Source organism: Gymnogyps californianus, chromosome 14 (assembly GCF_018139145.2).
Source record: "Gymnogyps californianus isolate 813 chromosome 14, ASM1813914v2, whole genome shotgun sequence".
NCBI classification, from domain to species: domain Eukaryota; kingdom Metazoa; phylum Chordata; class Aves; order Accipitriformes; family Cathartidae; genus Gymnogyps; species Gymnogyps californianus.
In genome coordinates this window covers 1,854,938-1,862,128 of record NC_059484.1, presented here as the reverse complement: position 1 = coordinate 1,862,128, position 7,191 = coordinate 1,854,938, and positions in this window count along the sequence as shown.

Sequence of the window (7,191 nt, the reverse complement as noted above, 5' to 3'; positions counted from 1 at the left end):
CCCGCCCGCGGGACCATAGAGAGGGCGCGTTGCCGAGCGACGGCAGCCTGGGCCATAGAGAGGACGGAGCGGCCGAGGGGAGCGGCTAGTCCCGGCTGGCCTCCCGCGGGGCAGGGGCGGCGGCGGCCTCCCCCCCACCGGGCTCCGGGGAGAGCGGAGCCCGCACGGGCAAAGCACCGAGGAGCGGTTTCAGGCGGCCTGAGCCCATCAGGCGGGTAGGGATAGAGCGCCGCCATACCATAGAGAGGAGCTAGAGCGGCGCCCGGCCCGCCCTCCCCGCCGCCGGAGCGCGGGAACGGAGCGGCGCCCGCGCGCCCCGGGCAGGGCCGTTCTGTGGGGAAGGGCGAGGGCCGGGCTGAGGGAGGGCCGGGCCGCCCCCGCGCCTGGAGGGGCCCGTGTAGGCCCTGGAGGTCCCCTTGTGGGTCCCCTTGTGGGTCGGGGTCCCTTGTAGGCCCGGCGGGTGCCGAGGGGCTTCCCTGAACGTCCGGGGGGCCGCTTGTAGGTCTGGGTGTCCTGGGCAGGGTCCCTGAGCATCCCCTGTAGCTCGGGGGGATAAATCCACCTTGGAAAGCACAAGCAGGTGGGGGCAGCCGGTTGTGCTGCACGTCTGGGGTTCCTGTGAGGAGTCCCTGAGCCCAGAGACGAGCCCTGGGGGTGAGGACTTACAATGTAGGGGCCAAATTAGTGGTGGGGAGTGCTGAAGTGTACCCGAGCCTGTGATTACCTAATAAACGGTGCCTTTTCCTGACCCAGAATGGCCTGCAACAGCAGCGCAGATGGACATTGGGGTGTGCTGCAATTGACTTGGACAAGGAGAAATTCCATACTGCAAAGGACTTTTCTTATAGCAAGAAAGCGATTTCAGGTGTGATCAGAAACTCAGTTAATCTTCCTGTAATCAGTGATGTGATTATATTTGGGAAGTGGGCATAAATGTGAAACATTTGTGAATGGAAATGTGTAAAAAATGCATTAAGATGCGGTTACAGTTTGGGTTGCATATGAACCTGCAGTCAGCCTGATCTCGTGATTGATCGTGCTCGCAGAGGCCTTCCATGGCTTCTATCTGCTGTACGTCTGCGTGTTTGTTTCGACGGTGTTGCAACAGGAGATGGCAGAATTCCCAACCGAGAGCGTGGCATGCCAGTGTGAGAAAAAGATATGTTTTATATTCTCCTTACCCTAGTGGTTTCCTTCAGAAGTATGAGTATTGCTGCCCCTGTGCTCATTGCAGCTGAACAGTGTACTTTCTTGTTTATTTCTTCGTTCCATAGGCACAGAAATTCTTGGTCATTCTGGCAGTTTGTCACTCTTTCCAGAATATGGTGTTCTCTTTGCTGGTAATTCCTGTTATGAACTCGTAGTTCTTGTTCAGTATTATCCGTGTTTTATGCTTGGCTGGCTGCGAGTTTAGCTCCAAGTGTAGCTTTCCAGGAGATATGTAATTGCTCTCTTTCATCAACCTAAACGCTTGCTTTAAACTACCAAATTTCTTTTGGTTTTCTATAGCTTTTACTTTTTTGTAGTGTCATATGGGACACAAATCCTTTACCCTTTTCACCCCAGATTTGGCTTAATACCTTAATTGCAAAGTCATTTAGTTGTCCGTTTTAGTAAGTGTGTCTGTAATTGTCTCATGTTAGTAGACTGGTATTTGCTAAGCTACTACAGTTTGTTTGGGGATGAAAATTACATGCAAAATAGAAATATCAGCATCTCCACTCTATAACCTTGCCTTAATTTTCTCGCTCATCAAGTTGCTATCAGTAATTAATGCTCCAAAAACTTAAGCTGCATTTGTTGGTATTGGCTCATGCAAGATCTTCTCAGCTAATAACTGTATTTTTAATGCTGTTAGTCCTAGTTTCCTTTCAAGTCCCCAGCCATTTGGTGTGCGATACTCTCTGTCTTTTCTGCAACCGGCAAGTCAATAGCAGAGCTAATCTGTTTTGATTCATATCGTGAGGATGCCACAGGAGTTGAACAATGTCCGTTGTGCAGTTGCTGTGTGTTTGTGTCTTTTACTCTGGAGAAAGAAAACAGCCAAATGAAGATGAGACGAGAGGGGGATTCTGAGAGACGAGGAAGGAAACTGTCCAGAGCAAGACAAAGTTGAGATAGCAAAGATCAGAGATATCGGCTGTCGTGGAGTAGCGTGGCTGAAGGAGTAAATGTCATAGAGAGAAACGGCTCGAGCTATGCAGGCAGGAGGACAGCGCGTTCTGTGCAAGGGCTGCTTCTTGTGCCTTTCCAGCTCAGCTAGTTCGCGTCCTTGCAGCTTGCAGTCAGAGAGTGGAAAGGACATTGAGAAGGAAGAGGCAGTAAGCCATGAGGAATTGCTGCAGGTGCAGAGTGTCTTGCTACAGCTTTCTGACTGTTGGTGGTGGGATTTTGTTCCATTGCACCCAGGGGTGCAATGCCGATGTCATTGCAGGGCCACTTTGAAAGGTCACAGTAATCAGAAGAGGATTCTGATAACTGAAAAAGGGCAAACATCGTACACTCATTCAAGAAGGGTAAGAAGAAGGATTGGGCAACTCTAAACCACTCTATTTAGCCTTAGTCTCTGGGAGACGATGGCACACCTTCTCCTGGAAACTTTGTTTTAAGCATGTGAAGGACAAGAAAGTGATTGGGAACAGCCAGCGTGGATTTGACAAGGGCAATCATGCCTAACCAACCTGATTGCCTTCTGTGATGAGACTGGCTCAGACAACAAGGGGAGAGCAGTGGGTGTTGTTTACCTTGATTTTAGCAAGGCCTTTGACATGGTCTCCCATAGTATCAGTTTACCAAACTGGTGAGGTATGGATTGGATAAATGGACTATAAATTGGATGGAAAATTGCTTGGATTGTTGGGCTCAGATGATGGTGATCTGTGGGCTAGCACACAGAGTGTAAGAGAAGAGGTTAAGAAAACTGTGTTTGTTATCAGACAATAATTTTAGGAAGAGAAACACTTTGCTCCTTAGGGAAATAAATACTGTGCTCCTTAAGAAATATATTTATTTTGGTGGAAAGAGGGAACCAGGCTGGTTGTAGAAAGCGAGTTAAAAACAAACATTGAAGTTCTAGGAGGTTATACACATTCTGATGTCTTTTAAAAACCTTGTAATTGAAAGCACTCTTTTATTCACTGGTTTAAACACTCCTTAATGCCAGTCCCCCCTTAAAGTCCAGGCAAAATCAACATATCTCCAGGTTCTTGATTATTTCTTTGAGGCACGTTTGCCACTGAAACTATTCCCTGGGTGCTGGAGCTGTTTCCTCTTGTCTCATAGTGGTCTTCTAGTAACTTAGGTTTTCATCTGCATTTTTCTTTTTCTGCATCTTGAGCAAAGTAACTTAGTGGAACATGTAAGCTTTGATACACAACAGTTTTTTTCTACAGCCAGAAATTTATGGCTAAAAAAACCCACTATGTGACTTTGACCAAGTACACTTGAAACATTGTAATTACAGATGATCTAGTTTCACAGCTCACAGACAAAGAAAATGTGTTTGTTTTACTTTATTAGATTTCTTATAATATGTTCATACAAAACCAAATGTGCATATACACACTCTGTCAATACTGCCAACTGCAATTTATTAAGTTTTATAAATTTTTTCCACTAGGTCACTGTATTGTTAAACAGACGTTGAATGCAGGATCAATGCTAAAGATGGGAAGGCTAAATTTCAAAGTAAACAATCTCATCTTTCTCTTGATAAGTTTATAAGGGGCATTTTTGAGGAAGCCTTAATTAATCATAGGCCTAAAACCTCTCTTAATGCGGTTGTATTTTTCTAACAAGAAAATAAGAAAGGGAAGGTGTTCGGGCATACGCTGTAGCTCGTGCTGCCGTTTCACTCTTCCCTGACTGCTGCAAAGCCCCTCAGTCAGTCATTGTAATCCGGAGCTGGAACTGGGAGCGCGTTTTGGGGATATATCTTCTTGCTTTGTGATGAACTCGGAGGCCCTGGGAGAATCTCTTGGTGTTGACAGCCCCTGACAGTAAATGTCACATGAATTCGGAGGGAGCTCAGAGCCTTCTGGTGACTGCTATGAGAAGAGACATGGTGACAGAAAACCTGATTGATGAGCCATGCCACAAGTAGAGGGAGCGCTGTGTGGTGATTGCCTATAATTGAATGGTTCACGGAAGTTATTTCTGGGTTTCCTATGAACAGTGACATACACTCCAGAAGTGTTTTCACAGGGGAGGCCTGCAGATTTTAACCCTGGTACTCAGCAACTCCCTGTTAATGCAGCGTTAACAGACTTTAAAACTTAACGGGCTGTTTTAGCTTCATGCCTAGCATAATAATGAAACAAACGACAACCGGAGATGGCCAGTCATGCAATTACCTTTAGAAACGTTCCTTTGTCAGCTTTTGCCTCCTCTTTTTAGTGCTTTCTCCTTGTGTCTCGGCTCTGTGATCTGACAACCTGGAGACATTGATTATCAAGGTTCTTCCCGATTCTGACAGTGCGCTCCTCTGACACGGGCTTGTCGCAGCCATGTTAAGCGCAGCGGTGATGCTCCTGGCATTAAACGGGAATGTGAGATGTTATAGCCCACTCACCCAGCAAAGCATCTGCTTGCACTGACCAATTAAATTGGCTTCTCTCTCATTAAAACCCTTGTGCACACTCTGGTATGTCACAGATCTTTAAAATCCCCATTATGAATTCCACTTTCTTCTGGGTATTTTTAGCTTATACTTGAAGAAATGATTATTGTCTCTTGCACTTAAACATATCAATTTTGGCTCCACAGACATCTCCTCTGGGCCATATTCAAAGACCTGAGCTGACTTGAACTGCTGAATCCGTAGGGAGTATTTCAACACAGCTCTAAGCGCTTGGACATTGGAGCCATGCAAGGAGGAAGAGGGAGAGAAATTCAAGCCCTCCCCCCTTCCCTTCGGTAAGTCAGGAGCCCATCCCTTACAGATTTACTTGGTTGTGCCAATTTAATGTGATTTCTTCTGAGGGCCAGGAACTCCTCAAGGAAGTCTGACAGGTTTTATCAACAGAATGGAAACTGAAGTGATAAGGTGAGAGTTATTGACCTGATAACTAACAAACAGAAAACTTCAGTGTCCCTCAAGCTAAATATTGCACTCAGCAGGTAAGTAAAAGATGGCAACAGCTGTGGTCTTGTCACTGAGTGAGAGTGTGCTTTAGTGTAGAGGAGCAGGAGGTGAACTGTGAAAACAAACACATTCAGTTTGCTACAGACTATTTCCCTCTATTACTTTTAATGAGAGCTAAACTCCAAAATGCACAATGGGACAATAATATTTTAGATAGAAGGAACTCTTCGTACAGCTCCTAAATTCTAGACACCCGGTTGCAATTAAAATGATTGCTTGCATTTTATTAATAGCTCGCCAGTAGTTTAAGGCTGTTATCAGGTATGGGACCAATTGGTACTAGCCACTGCATGACTGACTGAAAAGTAGTGCTGTCCTTGAAGGAGCTGAGTTAACAACCCGAACCTGCAAACTCTCAAAGGAGTTTGAAAAATGAGAGAAATGTAAAAAGGTGAGAGGAGCTGCGTTAAAATGCATCACTGTAGAGGCTGGCAAGCAACATGGCTGGATTGCCATAGTCAGGTGTTAGTAAATGCTGCCTAAGTAGTTTTTTATTTATTTTAATTCCGAAATTGTAGCTTGGGGAGGGCAGATGGGAAAGGAAGTGGAGACCTGTAATGAATTATGATTTAGAAGTAATGGAAACAAAAAGTACTGCAAGTACAGCAGTCTTTTGTTCCTCTCTTTTCCCCTTATATTTTTCCCTGAATACATGCTGGGATTGTGTATGAAACCTAGCTGTCACAATTCTCACACATCCCTTGAAATTCTTGTTTGACAGAATACGAAGGCTTCAGGAGCTGAATGAAAAGGCACACGACAGAGCTCTTGTACCATGTCCGTCTCCCCTTTCTGGCACCTGGCCTGCTCAGTACAATTGGGAAAGACAAATGGCAAGTGATCACTTCCTATTCAACTTCTGCATGCTAACTTCGTTTTTCACGTGGAAGCAGTTTTGTACTTACCATGTTTGTCATTCTGCCACGTATCTTTTCTGTTTCCTGTTACAGTTTCTTTTTTTTTTTTTTTTTTTGAGGTGAGGGTACCAGAACTGCACTGAGTATTCAAGAAGCCGTTGCACCATGAATTCATACAGTGGCAAAGTCATACTTTTCTCTCCTAAGAATTCTGAACTTTTGATTTTCTTTTTTTGACTGCTGTTGAACAATGAGGTGATATATTTATAGAACTAGCTGTTACAACGTCAAGATGCATTTCCTAAATTGTGCAAACTAGTTCAGAGCCCATCACTCTGTGTAAAGTTAGCGTTGCTTTTCGTGGATAGCCAGATTATAGTTGTCAGGGCTGAAATTTATCTTCCACTTTATCATGAGGCTGCTCAGTGTCATGAGATCTTTAAGTTTTTGTAGTAAATATTATCCTAATTAATTTAGTTTTTATCAGAAATCTTCTTCTCTATTCCACTTAGTTTCCAGATCACTTCTGAACACATGGAACACCATGGACCTTAATCCCTATGGGACTCCACTGATGATCATCTTCCACTGTGAAAACTCATCGTTTAGTCTAATCTTCTTTTTCCAATATTAAACTATTATTTAACTCTGGGAGGTCCTTACCTGTAGTCCCTGGCTGTTTAGTTTATTTAAGAGCCTTTGATGAGACCTTCGATGTCAGAGGTTTCTGGAAGCTTGGGGTGAGTTGGAAATACAGGGAAAATTTCTCAGCTGGATCTCTGTTATTTGCATGCTTTTGACTCCTTCAAAGAATTCCAGCAGGTTTAGGAGGCTCAGATTCCTTTTACAAAAGTCATGTTTACTTTTCCTTAATGTGTTACTTTTATTCATGTATTCACTAATTCCGTTCTTTACTAGAGCTTCTGCCAATATGACCAATATGGACATTAGACTTAGTGATCTGTGGTTTCTTGAATCGCCACTGGATTTATTTTTAAAAACTGATTTCTTATTAGTTACCTTCCAGTCCTTTGATAATCACAGCAATTTTCAGCAAAAGGTTACATACTAAGGGTATTAGCTCAGATGATTCATATTTAACATTCTGTAAAAAGCTTGTATGAATATCATCTGCGCCCAGTGATACGTTGTTATTCATTTTGTCTGGTTTGTAATCTACTCTTAACAACC